This window comes from Bidens hawaiensis, unplaced genomic scaffold (genome assembly GCF_021521415.1).
Source record: "Bidens hawaiensis isolate Kalapana, Puna unplaced genomic scaffold, B.hawaiensis_p1.1 tig00001758_1, whole genome shotgun sequence".
Taxonomy (NCBI): Eukaryota; Viridiplantae; Streptophyta; class Magnoliopsida; order Asterales; family Asteraceae; genus Bidens; species Bidens hawaiensis.
In genome coordinates this window covers 3,037,957-3,054,737 of record NW_027491099.1, presented here as the reverse complement: position 1 = coordinate 3,054,737, position 16,781 = coordinate 3,037,957, and the positions used below count along the sequence as shown (strand labels likewise).

Below are 16,781 nucleotides of genomic sequence, written 5' to 3'. Positions count from 1 at the left end.
GCTGCCAGTTCTTAACTTTTAATATACATCACAAGGCTTTTAATATCTAGGAGAAAAGAAGCAAAAGATGCAATGAAGAACATGGGTACATAAGCTTTTTTTGGGAAATAGACAGAAGACATCTAACATCACAATGCTGCATTTTTTTGTATATGTAAACCCAAAAATACCCAACTATATGATTAAGGCAACTTGGGTTTCAAAATGTCCTATGCATTATGTAGCCCGTACTAGCATGTGCAACTCAAATGTATGTCAACTAGACATGTATATCTATGCAAACATATATTACCAGAACAATATGAACACCCAGTCCATCGACCAACACACACATCCGGTGGGCACCCAACTACATATATAAAAACCAACAGGGGACTTACTTGTAACATACTTGTAACAGATTCAATGATTGCCTTAGGGATCACTGTACGCTATAAACATCTTGTATCTTCCTGATAATCAAATATTGGTCTATCAATCATGTTAGTCAAATGACATGAATCTTATATTTGAAACAAAAATAAACTCATTAATATAGACATACGCGAGAATCCGTGTCACGAGGACTCACAACGACAGATTTGTTGTGATATTCATGAATCTTTTAAAGAAATTTTGAGTTGGCAGCCTCCATAGCGGCACATTATTTGTGATATCCATTAATCTTTTCAAGAAGTTTTGAGTTTGTAGCCCCTAGCAAGTCCATTTTCTCTTAAAATCCTACAAGAAAATAGCACAAAACCATGTGCACCTGATCATAATACTTTATAATTCACAATACAAGACAATTTGTACACCACACAAATTAATTTGCATACCATAACACTTTTTTGGCACATTATCATTTTGTCCTCACAAGAAAAGAGAAATGATTGGTGTGCAAATCATCTTAAATAATATATATATTAAGAAAACATTACAGAATACCCATAGTTCAACAAGTTCAAATTTCTTTCTATGAGCAAGTTCTGCCTGCAACAATCTAACTGTTTCCACAGTTTTTGTGTGTCAGCAGGAAATAAATCATGTTAACCTGTCAAATATATTAAAAAAAAATAAATTATGCATGTTGAACCCAAGGTTGAAAGGCACTTTAAGTGAAGGAAAAAAGATGTCAAATAAGCGTACGAAGCTTTATTCTGAATGTTGCAATCACGATTAGCACACTTGAGACTTGAGATTATTAAGAGTTTCCTCAGAACTATAACTAACAAGGCTGATACAAGCTAAAAGCAAATGGCACTCAGTAGTATAAAAAACAAAAGCAACCTCATTATACTTAACAATTTTCTGATCACTATTTACTCTATTTTCCATGTAAAAAAGGTTTCAAAAAACAATCGCTTACATTGATCTGAATCATGAGTAGCGGGTGAGAAATTCCCACCAATTGAAGCATACTTAATACATGAATTTATATCATAAACTAGAACGACAAGACACACAAATATAGTTTAACAAGTTTCACACAAACCTGCAATAGCCGATTAAGTTTGTTTTCCCGATAAAGGATATGAACTCCATCTTTCCTTTTCTTATTGTCTCATAGCTAGTGCCCTTATGACATTACCAAGTACAAGAAGTCCCGGATTGTATTGAATACCCGAGCAGAACAAGTCAATAATTATTTCAAGACCTAACTAAAAATATTATCAAAATTAGCGCATCAATTACCAGTATACTAGTTAATCTAAGCAATTTTATAGCTTACAGGAATTTAACCAAAATAAAATCATGGATTAATGAGCAGTATCCATAAGCTAAAACAAAACTAGATATACGAGCAATAATGTGAAGATATAAACTAAATAGTAACTGTGTATTACATAATTTAACATGATATTTATAAATCTATATAGAACCACTACTACCTTCATTCAGGAATTTCATCTTAACAATTGGTAGGCAGCCATCAAGAGAATCCATCCTCTAGTGTAGATACAATAAAATATTCTGCAAATAAGAGGAAAAAAAAGTCATTCAAAACTGAACTATTCTACATATTACATCTATCATAGATTCACAATCAATTGGGAGTATAATCTGCAAATTGAAAGCAAGCATTGTGATTTAACATTTTGAAGATTGAGCACACAGGGAGTCAAATCAGTTAGTTTTTTCCATTTCTTAACCCTAACCCTATCAAACGAAGACCAAATTAAGCTACTCTTCAACAAAATTAGCAGGGGATCTTTTGGCATTACTGTCGAATGAGAATAATGGAATTTCATTACCAGCAGTTGCTTCATCTGAGTATTGGCTAAGAGCAACGGTAGGTTGACACAAATTCCAGTATGAGATATATTATTTGATTAATTACTTGTTTAATGAATAAGCAGTTTTGTAGGTCTTACAAGCACCACATGGTGAGTTGATGGCATGTATGGAGATGGCAAAGATACTTATCCTTCATGTTTTTAAAACATTATGTCTATATTTATATGCATTTACTTTTTTGGTTGATTCAAATTAACCTTGTATATTTTTATCAAAGATTGCAGACTTAGTAGTCTTTGTGGCTTCTGCTAGCAATTACATTGATGAATTTGGCTCTCAGTGTTTAGGTCTCTCGGTTTACCAAGTACCGTTGTTTTTCTTCGAGTAAGCATTACACCGAAGTTTTGATTTTAAATGGTTACAATGTACACAAGAAGTATATTGTAATTTTTATTGACAGTTGGATTATTCGTTTATCAGGATTTACCTTCTGATTTGAAAAGAAGAAATGATATAAAGAAAACATGCATTTCTAGTCTTTCTTCTGAGTTCCCTGAAGATTGCAAGTTTTATCCAGCAGATGACTTGCACAAGGTATATAATAATATTATTTGGCATTGGCAGTTTTGACTCGTTTACTTAAGTGTGTGTGGAGTCTGGTTATGAGTAGTCTTAACTAGTTAATTGAGAAAACAAATAGACCCTAGCTGAAAAGACAACATGTCAAAAGTCACCAAAGGGTATTTAAGTTCTAATGCATAGAACATATCAAATCATTATGTTTGTTTTTTTTTAAACATGTTTGACAGTTGACACGCTGAATTAGTATTAAGAAATTTTTGTAAGGCAGTTGGTGTGATAGGTCTCATGATCTGACGGATAAAGTTAGGGGTGTTCATGGGTCAGTTTTTGGCTCAAAACGAACCAAAAATATTCATTTTTGGTTTTTTCAGTTTAGGTTTGGTTTCAGGTTATTTGGTTTTGCCATTGGGCCAAGAAAAGTTCTCTCAAAATAATGAATTTGTGCTCAAATCTATTTGTTAATTAATAATTAATTGTTTTTTCTACTTTCGAACTAATTATTTGGGTTACATGAATTATTAAATTCTTATAAATTATTTAATACTCAATCTGAAAGATAAATCTATTTGTTAATTAATAATTAATTGTTTTTTCTACTTTCGAACTAATTATTTGGGTTACATGAATTATTAAATTCTTATAAATTATTTAATACTCAATCTGAAAGATAAATCTATTTGTTAATTAATAATTAATTGTTTTTTCTACTTTCGAATTAATTATTTGGGTTACATGAATTATTAAATTCTTATAAATTATTTAATACTCAATCTGAAAGATGAAAATCTATAACTCTATTTGGTTATATTTTTGTGGGTTTAATTACATGCAAAACCGAAACGAAACCATAAAACCAAACTATTGTTTATTGTTTGCGTTTGTTTTTTTCGGTTTAATGCGAACATTTAAGTCCAAAGTTTCGGTTTGAACTCGTGCTCGTCTTTGACCACTGTCTGACTCTTGATTTGACATGGTTTCTATGTAGTTCATGTTTCTTTTTAAGGAACAAAGGCTCACAATTCCTCATTGGCGTACCCAACAGCCTTATCTAATGGCTCACAAGGTAAGTTGTTATCAGTACTCTTAGTTTAGAAGTGCATATATTAGATTATATGTACGTTATTAATATATGAATGTGTATTTATACCATGACAGGTGGACATGGCGGCTGATGAGTCTGGAAAATGTACACTTCGCATCACTGGTTATCTTCAAGCCCGCAATCTTTCAGTAGATCAGCTGGTATGCATTTATTAAAGTATTTAACCATATAACACACCCTCAGTGGTACAAAGTTTTGGTTAAAGCGTTTAACTTGGTTTTTGTAGCGGGTGCTGGGGATTTTCAGTTGGGAAAGATTGAACTTCTAAAGGATCTGTGTTCGTTAAATATTAGAAAAGAAGCGGATTTTATGGATGCGGATGAAGTAACTGATTTACAAGTACAACTTCTTTTGAAGGTACTGGATTTATCATGGTTATTTATAAAGCGCATAATTTTTAATGCGTTTTATATAAATTATTCAAAATAATTTATACAACTTTCTTGAACAATTAGAATTTCTCAGACACTACATAATTTGATTGTTGTTTAAATATTTATGTATATAGACATAGGCGGAGATGGAAGAAGCTGACAGATTACATAAAGAAAAGAAGCAGAAAAAACGGTCTCTTCCACGCGGTACTTCTGAATACCAGGTGTGTAGTAATTTTTGACAGGCGTCCACATATTGTACATTTGATGGTTTCATGATTTGTATAATTTTTTTTTTTTTAGCAATTGGCCCCTTTTATATTTCATAGAAACATCCAAACGATTTACAATGAAGTGGCAGGTAAGCGGGCAACAAGCTGCGCCGCAACCCCCTTTGGATAGCAAACCCAATTCGACTAAAACAAAGTTTTGATTCTTATGGGCTGATACGTTACTATACACAACTTTCTGAACCCTATTCAAAAGGTCCACGGCATCCGGAGCTAAGAAACCAAAAGTGTCAAAGGCGAAGGGGATAAACACGTGTTGATTCTCCAAACAAGCTATCTCGTGTTTAGCAACCTTGCCCGATGCCGCCTTCAATGTTGCCTGGCTTGCTACAAATCCTGTGTCCCTAATCCCAACAAGAGGGGACACTCCTGTGAGGTCGACACAAGCGTGTTTTCCCCCTACCCACCCAAAAACAAGTATATCGGTCGGTCGTAATGTAGATCTTCCTTCTTGAGGATTCGTAAGAAAGTTTACGGGGGCTTCCTTTTTAGCCAAAATTCCGGCTCGTTTAAGAACATCGCATAGAACATCCCTCACCAAATCATGCCTGTACTTAAACCCAGGCAACTATTTGCAGTGAACCGCATGCTCGCCAAAAGAATCCAAACAAACCTTACGGAAAACCGGGCATGGCTCATCTACCGGAAACAAAGGGATCATTAACCGATACTTCAGGATGGCCCGGTACTCCAAAGCCGACATATGTTGGCCCAATCCTTCAATAGGGAGAACACTTAAGAAATCTTGAGCCCGAGGAGCCCGAAGACACTCAAACACCGCTTTCTGAAGAGGGGATAAATCAAACTTCATTTCCAAACTCTTGATGATTCCACTATAAAGGGCACTCGCCAAAGCATGTTGGGCTTTAGGGGGGGCGGTGTCTTTGTTAGAGAAACCGCTAATGTCAAAATCGGGAAGTGAAATGTGCAACCGATCTACCGCACTCCCATAATCGGAGTCAAACCCATCAATACCACAACCTCGAAGAATGTGGTCTTGTAATTCCCAAGATTGCGCCCTCGAGGCCACAAACGCATAAGTAGAAACGTCTGAAGCTGAACATAAACCCAAACCTCCAAAACGAGTCGGAAGTGATGCCAACCTCCATTGAAAATCTCCAAAGAAGGGACCACCACAAACCACGATGTTCTCAATCGCCCCCCGAAGGCCATTGTCAAACACAGAAACTGCTTCCCCTACATACACAGGTTGGCATGTTCTGAGACCAAACAACAACTTTCCAACTCCCATACATGAGCGGAGCAAAAGGAGTTCGCATTGAGGGTCCCGCAAATGCGGGAGATAACTCATCAAATGCGGGAGCAAAAGGAGCTCGCATTTGTATAATGTAATTTTATTTTGATAATATATTGCAAGCTGCTTGGATTGTGGATGATACTGATGTGCCTGACTCAGAAAGTGATGATGAGGGTTCAGAAAATGGCATGGTGGTTGATGGAAAACATGAGTTGACTGGTCAAAGTGACGGTGGGAAGTTTGACCATGCGTTTGACGAGGCGTCACTCAACCTTGGATGATTCTGATGATGAAACTGATGCTTATAATATGATGATGGTATCTTAACAAACCTTTTATGTTTTATGTGGTTTATATTTTTTATATGATAAGTTATAATATGTTTTTTTGGCATGCAGGATAATGATAATTTGACCAAAGAGCAGATAGAAGAAGAAATTCGAAAAATAAAGGAGGCGCATGCTGAAGATGAGGGTATGGACTTGACTTGTAAACGAACTGAACTAATATGAACAGCGCATCTTTGTGTTCATTCGCTTAACTTAAACCAAACAAACGATCGGGCAAGAATAATTAAAAGATTGAAGTTGCTTGTTAATGTTCGTTCGTTACAAAAAAGAGTGTGTTTGCTTATGTTTATTTGTTGATAGTGTAAACTAATGGTTCACAAACGTAAATAAATGAACTAACATAGCAGAGTGAACATCATGATCTAATTTGGACCTAAAAAGAATACTAAAACTGGCCTATTTTGTAATCGGTGCACATAAATGAACTTTCACGAACGTAAGTAAACGAACGAGATTCGTGTTCTTGTAATCTTGTTCGGTCGTGTACTAAATAAACAAACTTCAACTATGTCACTGAACGTTGTCCACTTTTTTCAATCTTTTTGTTCATCACGTTGGACTGATAATTCAGACATAAAAAATATTCTTAATCTTAGCCATGTAGATAAACAGGTAAATTTGCCAATTATATTTTTGTTTGATTTTTATTGAATCTTTTGCTTCAGAGTTCCCTGATGAAGTGGATGTTCCAGTAGACATTCCGGCTAGGAAACGTTTTGCCAAATACCGAGGCTTAAAGTCGTGTAGGACATCTTCGTGGGATCTAAAAGTAAGCTCTATATAATAAGAAACTATGATTCTCATAGTTTTTTGATTTTTTATACTCTTATATTCATGTTCATTTAGGAATCTTTACCTCAAGAATATGCAAGAATCTTTGCATTTGATAACTTTACTAGAACACAAAAGCACGTGTTATCTAAAGCTTGGGACATGGAACACGGAAGTTCAGATGAATGTGTGCTTGCAAATGCTTATGTGACACTCTACATTAATGAAGTCCCGGTTCATATTGCTTCAAAACTATGCGTTTTGGCAAAGACGATGCCGGTTATTGCATGTGGTCTTTTGCAACATGAGTCAAAGATTTCTGTTCTTCACTTTAGGTATCTTATTATGGGTGTGTTTGGCAAGGGGCTTTTAGGAGCTTTTTAGGGGCTTTAAGCTACAAGCTTTTAGAAAAAGCTCATATCTAATAAAAAGTATTGTTTGGTAAGAGGAGCTTAAAACTAGTTTTAGAGGATGAGAAAAAACTCTAAATTGAAAAAAGCTCTACAAGCTTTTACATTTGAATTTACAAGTTTGGTACCGAAACTTATATCAATTTTTGTTAATTTATATAATAGTTACACATTCTACCCTTATTCAAAACTAACTACCCCCATGACTTTTTTAGGAGCCATAACTTTTTCATACGTTAATAATTTTTTAAACAAATTACATCATAAAAACGAGCATTTTATTCTCTTTAATTTGAGTATGATATTGCTATACTTCTTTAACTTTAAAAAATTAGCATACTACGTGATTATCGGTTAGGATTGGTAAAAAGTCGAGTCAAATGAGCTCGAGTCATGTGTAAGACCAAATTATGAGTCGAGTCAGATGAACTTGAGTCATGTGTAAGACCAAATTAGGATTAGAACGAGTCGATACAAAAATGGTTAAATTAGTTCGATTCGTGTCGGTACGCTTTTGAGTCGAAAGGGGTCAGGTCAGAACATATTTCAGATTAAAACAGTGCATGTTCAGAAAGGGATTCATGTCAAAATATGTTGGTTTAAAAAATTATCTATTTGAAAATTATCGTATATTTCAGCTTTGTTTCTTGATTTTCGACATCATTTACAAGCTTACTGCTTCTCCATGAATTACACGTCTACATTTAGGTTATGTATGCACTGTCATCAGGTGAATCATGTACCGACACTGATTATGCGGCTGATGTTAGGTTGTGCGCCCATTCCGCCGCACCACGCGGGCACCCAGCTAGTTTTATTAAAAGCTTTTGTTACTCTGCCAAACACCTAAATATTTAAAAGCTACAGCTAACAGCTACCAGCTACCAGCTTTCAGCTTACAGCCTTCAGCTTCCAGCTTACAGCTAACAGCTACCAGCTAGTTTTGCCAAACATACCCTGCATTTTCTGATTCTGTATCTTTTCTATGTTATGTATATAACATAGAGCTCGGAACTCGAGCTTTTTGTAAGATAAACAAGCCGAGCTTGAGTTGAGTTGAGCTCTAGTCGGCTCAAAAGTCTAAACAAGCTTATTATTTATATAATTTTCATTTAATAATAAAAATATTTTACATATGGCTCGAAACAAACCGAGCTTAAGTTGAGCCTATTATTCATATAATTTTGTTTTCATGTAGTTAACATAGAGGTCGAAGCAAGCCAAGCTCAAGCTCAAGCTTGGGCTTGATTTGGCTTGTTTACTCCGGTAATTATAGGTGTCAAAATGGGCAGGTTAGGTAATAGGTTAGAGTAGGTGAAAAAGTTATCATTGTTTTTGTGCTTAATACATAGTTAGCGTATAGGATATGGTTAAAAAGAACTTACATAGTTTTTGTGATGATTTTGCTTTTGAAAGAACATGTTTTTAGGCTTGTAAACAAACACGAACGGAGCATGTTCGTTTGTTTAACTTTAAGTGAGCAAATAGTTAAACGAACAGGTTTCTTGTTTAGGTTTGTTTGCCTATAGTATAAACGAACGAACATAACTGGACAAGATGAACTAATAATATAAATGAGCTGAAACTAGTTAAAAAGTAATGTGAAAAGATGTTGGACCTAAAAGGTTATAAAACTAAACTATGTACTAACGGGCCAAATAGATTTGAATGAATATATTAATAAAACGTAAATGAACATAAATGATAATAGTAAAATGAACATAAACGAATTTAAATGAATGAACAATTCATGAACATAAATGAACTTATTGTTGAACTGTTCATGAGCATTTTACCGAATGTTTGGTTTGTTTACAGGCTACATGATTCATGAGATTTTATGTTTATGTTTCGACAGGTTAAAGAAACACGAGACATACACTGAGCCAATAAAAGCCAAATAAGAATTGATATTTCACGTTGGCAGACCTACTTTTGCATCTGACAATTTCAAGAATCGAGGTGGTTCTGTTGCTCCCGCACTGGCTGTTGTTGGCTCGTTAAAAAGATTATATTGAAAAAGATCGTTTTAACTGATAGAGATTTAACTTTCTTGTTGTTTATTGTTTGTTTTCAGTTATCTTCAACGTGTTTCGAAATCGAAAGCTGCAGTAAGATATGTGTTTCATAATCCAGAGGATGCGAAGTGGTTCAAGGTATGTGTTTCTTTTCTTTGTGGTTAAAACTAGGGATGTCAACACAATATACATTTCTTAGTTATTTTTGTCATAATTATACTTTTAATGATACTTGTTATTAATTATTTTATATATTTATATGTAGTCAAATTATAATTTTACATAAAAAGAATAGGGGCTTGCGTGCCTAATCAAGCTAAATATAATATATGAAGCCTGGGCTCGAGCTCAAGTTATTGACTGCATGCCAGCTTAGGCTCGAGCTCGTTTAAGCTTCATAAGGTTTGTTATTAGGGGCGTAAACGAGCCGAGCCGAGCCTGGGATTGCCTAAGATTAAGCTCAGATTGTTTTGACCTCTATTTCTAAACCCAGAGCTCAGCTCGTTTATATTTAAAAGTTACTTATTACAATTCTAGTTTTATATTTAAGTATTTAACATATCAAATAAAAAAACATATAACTAGTTGGCTCTTATCTCAAGCCTAGTCAACCTCAATGGCTTGCTTGGGCTTGAGCTTGTTTATTTAAAAGAGCCGAAGTTGTGTAGCACTTGCTTAAGCTCGGCTAGGTTCATTTGTTACTCTTGTTGACTTGTTTGTTATGATACAGCCCGTGTAAGTTTGGACAAAACCGGGTCGTCGTGGTCGTATTAAAGAGCCCCTTGGTACACATGGTATGGTGCTAATAAGCTTTGTTTTTGTTTTTTTTTTACAAATTCCAATTTTTTTAAAAAAAAGTTAAATTAATATTTTTATATTATGTGTAATTTGTAGGTGCGATGAAGTGCATATTAAACGGTGTTCTCCAGCAGAACGACACAGTATGCATGAGTTTATTCAAGCGATCATATCCCAAGTGGTCCGAACATTGGTTTCCGTCCGTCATTAATTGTGTTGGACGTGGTGCTGGAATGAAGCTTTGGTTCAGATTGATTACTTGGCTAATGCCATTGTGATCTTTTCTTCATTATTCACCACCTACTTGCCTGCTTTAAAATTTTGGTTGGTTGGTAGGTTGGTGGATGATGAAAAAGTTTTTGGTTGTATATTATTTGTTCTCTTTAAGGTATTATTGTATTTGATTGTTATGATATATCAAAAGTGTTTTAATGTCAACTTGATTGTAACTGAATGGTTATACAGTAGAAATTCGATAAATTAATACTCGATTATTTAATAAACTCTCTAAGATAATATTTTTTGTCAGTCCTGACTAGGGGATAGGGTGCTAAATTAATAATTCGCTAAAATTATAAAATAATACATTTTTGATAATTTCTTTAAACCCCATATAAAGGTTTATTGAAAAATAATTCAATTGTCTTTTATTTTTTGTTGAAATCAATTTCCCCTTAAATCTTGTCTCTAATTTTCCTTAGCATGGTAAGAACTTTTGGTGTTGTTTTCTCATAGCTTAATAAGAAATTGTTCAATGTGATTGCCGCTTTAATAGCTTCGTTTCGTGAAGGGGCTCCATTGTAGAATCTCGTATGTCATTGTTGTTTTTTCACACCTTTAAGATGGGAAGCCATGTTGTGTGTATGATTTGTTTGTGTTAACCTATTTTGATCTTGTATTTATATAGAAAATGTTTTTAATGTCCATAAAGTGATACATTGAACACAAGAAGCATAATAAGGCGGAAGATTGAGGGTTTCTTTCAAATTGGGCCGTTCATTTGACATACATGCATTGTATACAATAATTAAATGAAAGCTTGAAAGGTGTTTGTAAACTAAGTATTTTACTATAAATTAATAAAATATTAATTAATATATAAATTAATAATTATTATTAATTAATAACTTTTTTAATTAATAAATTTTGGTGGTTCATGTGTATTATTTTATAGAGTTTATACTGTATTGCTATTTTTTTTTTACATTTTGTCTGGCTTTCTTTGTGGGTAGATTTGGATCGTGTTTAAATTGAAGAGTTTGAATATAAAAATGTTTTTAAGTATTGGAGTAAAAAACATTAGTCACTTTACCAGTGCAATCATATTAAATGATTATATTGCAATATTTCGTAATTAATTTTTTTTTTCTCAATTTTTGTTAATTTCTTTATTTTTAAAAAATATTTTTAACAAACCGAGGTGATTAATTTTCAATTTTGGAGATGTGTATTGAGATATTACAATTACAAAATTATAGTACACCATCATATATTCTCTTTTTTTTGTGTTGGAGTGTATTGGTTCGATTTCGAATCCGGCTTATGACATAATTTCTTTTATTTTTTTTGAAGTTTCAATTTTCTGTAGATTTTATTTTTAAATTCTTTTTTTCTTTAATTAGTTTTCTTTTCTAAACTGGTTAAACGACCTAAAAGTTAGAAAGGTTTTGCATGGCTATATAATATGATTTTTTTTATTACAACGTAACTTTTGTGGTTATGTTTTTATTAAGGATTTAGGGATGCAAATGAGTTGAGCTGCTCGTGAGCTACTCGAGATCGGCTCGTTATAAATCTCGAATAAGCCGAGCTTAATCGAGCCCGAGCCTAGAAATAAGCTCGCTTAATAAACGAGCCCGAGTCCAAGCTTCACTTATTTAGCTCGAGCCGGCTTGCAAGCCTAAACGAGCCTGTCATTTATATAATTTTTAAAAATATATATTTAATAATTTTTAATTAATATATATATATATAGATATATATATATATATATATATAAATAACTAAATAATATATATTATATTATACAGAAAATTATAATAGGAAAAAATTTATAAAAATAATTATATTATTTAAAAAATAACCTATAAATGGTAAACGAACTGAGCCCGAGTCTAGCTCGAGTTTGAAAATCTACTCACGACGCGAGCTCGAGCTTTGGAAATAGAGCTCGAAACGAGCCAAACTCGAGCTCTGTGTAAGTTAAACGAGCCGTGCTCTCGGGCTCTGCTCGGCTCGTTTGCACCCCTAGTTTTCATTTGTAAACATGAGTCGTCTCAACAAATTGAATACGTGTAAACATCAGCTTGGCCATGTTATGACTTTATCTTTTATGTTTCTTTTTTGGTAGCTATAAGACCGTGTGTAGTGGATGGAGCCATTATGGGACGTTATGCGCCATGTAACGTCACGTCACGTCACGTCACATCACCACAAAAGCTTTATGATTAAAATGGGCGTAGTAGATAAAACTCTTACATTATCTCTTTATCTTAATTGTTAATATTATTATTATTGATTAAAAATAATAAAATAAACCAACCCATCAACCAAAACCAACCTTCCCCACCCCCACTTAGGGGCGGTGTTTCCGGGCTAGGGTGGCTCCATGGAGTGGGGGTAATGCCCCACCAGGTATGATCTGAGTTCCCGTCATGTCACGTTATAACGCAGAAACTGATGAAATCTTTAAAATTTAAAGATCAAAACACTTTGCATACCTAAACTCCTACCTGATCTCAAACCTAAAAGAAGCAATTTTAAATCAATACTTTGATCATAAATCAGTATTAATTATCATCCAATTATATATAACGGGGAAAGTTAATAAGAAGTTAAAATTTTATACCATCCAGCAGTAGCAGTATGGATCTTGACTGGCACTCATACAAAGCATCACAACCAACCAACCTCTCACTCAACCAAGCCAAACAACTCCACCCCTTATTACTCAAACGAGGCATAATACTTTACTCCTCAATAACACTAACCAACCGTCTCCTTCAACTCTACTCTAAATGTGGCCACTTACCCAACGCCCACCAACTGCCCAAAAGAAACCCCTTCACTTAGAACTCGTTGATCGAAGGCTACGTAAACTCACGCAACGAAACCGAGACGCTACGCTTGTTTAACGCAATGCCCGAGGGGAATAGTTTTACGTGGAATATCGTTGTATCCGGCTTTGTTAAGGCAGGGAAGCTGAGTCTTGCAAGAATGGTTTTTGATCAGATGGTGGTCAAGAATGCGGTGGCGTGGAACTCGATGATTCATGGGTATGCCCGAAACGGGCAGGCCTTGGAAGCGGTTAGTTTGTTTCAAGCTATGAAATCTGGAAACGGTGGTTTGGATGCGTATGTTTTAGCTACCGTGTTCGGTGCGTGTGCGGATTTGTTAGATATTAAGTTAGGGAAAATAATACATGGTTTCGTAGTCATTGGCCGGGTCAACGTTGACCCGGTTTTGGGAAGCTCGATGGTGAACATGTATGGGAAATGTGGCGATTTGGATTATGCGAACCGAGTGTTGCAAATGCTTTCGTACCCTGATGATTTTTCTCTATCGTCGTTGATATCTGCGTACTTGAATAACGGAAACATTACCGATGCGAAACGAGTTTTTGATATGAAAAATGACCCTAGTGTTGGTCTATGGAACTCTTTGATTTCGGGTCATATTGTTAATAATATGGGAAGAGAAGCACTTATTATGTTTAATGAAATGAGAAGAAACGGGACTCGTGAAGATATTTCGACTGTTGCGAGTGTTTTAAACGCGTGTGATTGTTTAGGCTTTGTTGATTATGCAACACAAATGCATGCACACGCGTGTAAATTTGGTGTGATACGTGATCTTATAGTCGCATCCGTGCTTGTGGACACTTATTCTAAATGTGGCAGGATAACTAGCGCGTGCGAGTTGTTTAACGAGTTGGATACACACGACACGGTTTTGTTGAACTCGATGATTACGGTTTATTGTAATTGTGGAAGAGTTAAAGATGCTAAAGAGGTTTTTAACAATATTTCATCTAAAACATTGATTTCATGGAACTCAATGATATCAGGGTTGAGTCAAAATGGTTATTCAACCGAAGCAATTGCTTGTTATGGTGAGTTAAACACAAAGGGGTTGAGAATTGACGAATTTACCCTTGCGAGTGTGATTAGCGCGTGTGGTGCGATTTCATCACTTGAATTTGGTGAATCATTGTTTGCTAAAGCTATTGTTATCGGTCTAGAATATGATATAATTATTTCAACTTCGGTTATCGATTTGTATTGCAAATGTGGGATGATTGATAATGGTAGAAAGATATTTGGTCAAATGGTCAACTTTGACCAGTTTGACCAAGCTTTATGGAACTCCATGTTAATGGGTTATGCTACAAATGGGTACGGAATTGAAGCTTTGGAATTGTTTAATAATATGAGAAAATTAAATGTTACGCCTAATAATATTACGTTTACTGCTGTTTTATCTGCATGTGATCACTGTGGTTTATTTCAAGAGGGGTTAAAGTGGTTTCATGTAATGAAAGACGAGTATTTTATTGAACCGGGAATCGAGCATTATTCATGTATGGTGGATCTTTTGTCAAGGTTTGGTCGGCTTGATGAGGTGTTAATATTAGTTACACACATGCCGTTTGATGCTGATGTAAGCATGTGGTCATCGGTTTTAAGAGGGTGTGTAGCTCATGGGAATGCAATTTTGGGGAGGAAAGTTGCAGAGAAAATAATAAAGATTGACCCGAAGAATGCAGACGCACATGTGCAGTTATCGAGCGTTTTTGCAGTTTCTGGGGAATGGGCCCGATCGGAACGAGTTAGAAAGTTGATAATTGATGAGAGAGATTCTTGAAGAAACTTTAGTGGATATATAATATGTAATAGGATGTATGTACAGTGCATATATGTAGTTAGCTTATTACTTCACAAATATATTTATAAAATTACATTTTACTTTTTTACAAGTTGGCATGTTCTATAAAGAAACAAAAAACTACTGTCATCGCCAACAGCCACCAGATCGCCCCATTACGACCAGCCATTATCTTATCGCTGATCTGTTTCGATCAGCAGAACCTTGGTTGTTCGATCAGTCATATAGACGTCAATCAGATTTTCATCAGCAGGTTAAATGAACCCGTCCCAGGTTAGCATTTTAATAGATTAGCCGCTAAGTTCAGGTAGGCCCCAATGCAATGCAAAATTTGTTTTGGTTTTGGGTTTGGGTTTGGGTTTGTTTTGCTCGATTAAAATTCTGTTCTGCTCGTTTGTTAACCGATATCCGCCTAACAAAAACCATTTTAGGTGTTTGGATGTGTTTTTTTTGTAAATGATTATTGCAATTTGAAGAATCACAGATAGAATAAGATAATAAGATAAACAAGTTTATTAAGTTGGGGTCTTAGGGATGATAAGATACTGAGTTATCCAAAGTATTTGTGAACAATTTAGAGTCGTATCGCTCGACCACACCAACTGCCGGTGCTTTGTCGTTGAAGAAAATGAACCCATCTCCCGCCGATGGGTTTGGATGTGGCAATTGTGGATATCGTAGTTAACAAATGTGTTAAGTACACTCAAGGCACATAGGCCTCTCCGAGGGCCTAGGCACAAGACGAAAAAATTCAACTTTTACACGCATAAATCATCGAGTTCCAAGCTACCTCATTATAGTATCTTAGGGATGATAAGATAATGAGTTTATTAAGTTAGGGCCTTGGGGATGATATTGATAAGATAATGAGTCCAAAGCATTTGTGAACAATTTGGATCCGTATCGCTCGACCACACCAACTTCTGGTTCGCTGGTGCCAAAGAGAAATCTAACACATCTCCTGGCGCTGGATTTGGAATTGGCTATTGTGGAGATCGTAGTTAACAAATGCGTTTGGTACACTCAAGGTGCATAGGCCTCTCCGAGGGCCTAGGCGCAAGGCGAAAAAAACAGCCTTTATACGCACGAATCATTGAGTTCCAAGCCACCCCGTTTTCTTTAATTCGCAAAATCAAATTTTATATGTATTATAAAATCAGGAATTAAAACTTAAAATCATAAAAGTAATAAAAGTAGAAACAACTTAGCCATTCAAGTTATTGCATCTTGTTAGGTTTTGCAAGTAATAAAATCAGGAATTAAAACTTATAGTTCATAGTTCGGTTTTGCAAGTAATAAAAACCGAACTGAACCGATATGAATTTCTAGATTTTTATTTTAAGTAATTTATAAGAATTTAATATATAACTCAAATATATTTGGCCAAATATATAACAGTCACTTAATTAATAATTAAAAAAATTATTTGTACCTAAATTCATTTTTCTCTTCTAAAATTTTCAAACTTAAATGACAAGAACGAAAAAACAAAAAACAAACAGTTTTAAAAATCCAAAACCACACCAAAGCACATAAATAACCACCTTATGCATTTTGGTTCAAGGGCAGAGCCAGTGTAAAAACATTAAATCTCTACACAGTAAATAAAAAATATTATCCAAATGTAAATGGTAAACCAACAAACTTTAAAGGATCAATATATCCATAGTTAAACACTACAGACCTATTGGCCGAATCAACCATCGGAGCCGCCGGTAGCATCTACG

The 16,781-nt window shown here is 34.8% G+C and overlaps 2 pseudogenes; both read left to right on the top strand.

The window, feature by feature from the left end:
- Positions 1 to 1,560: 1,560 nt before the first annotated feature.
- LOC143596978 (uncharacterized) lies at positions 1,561 to 10,448 on the top strand (annotated as a pseudogene).
- A 2,707-nt stretch (positions 10,449 to 13,155) lies between these two features.
- On the top strand, positions 13,156 to 15,033 carry LOC143596970 (putative pentatricopeptide repeat-containing protein At1g77010, mitochondrial pseudogene; annotated as a pseudogene).
- The last annotated feature ends 1,748 nt before the right edge of the window (positions 15,034 to 16,781 follow it).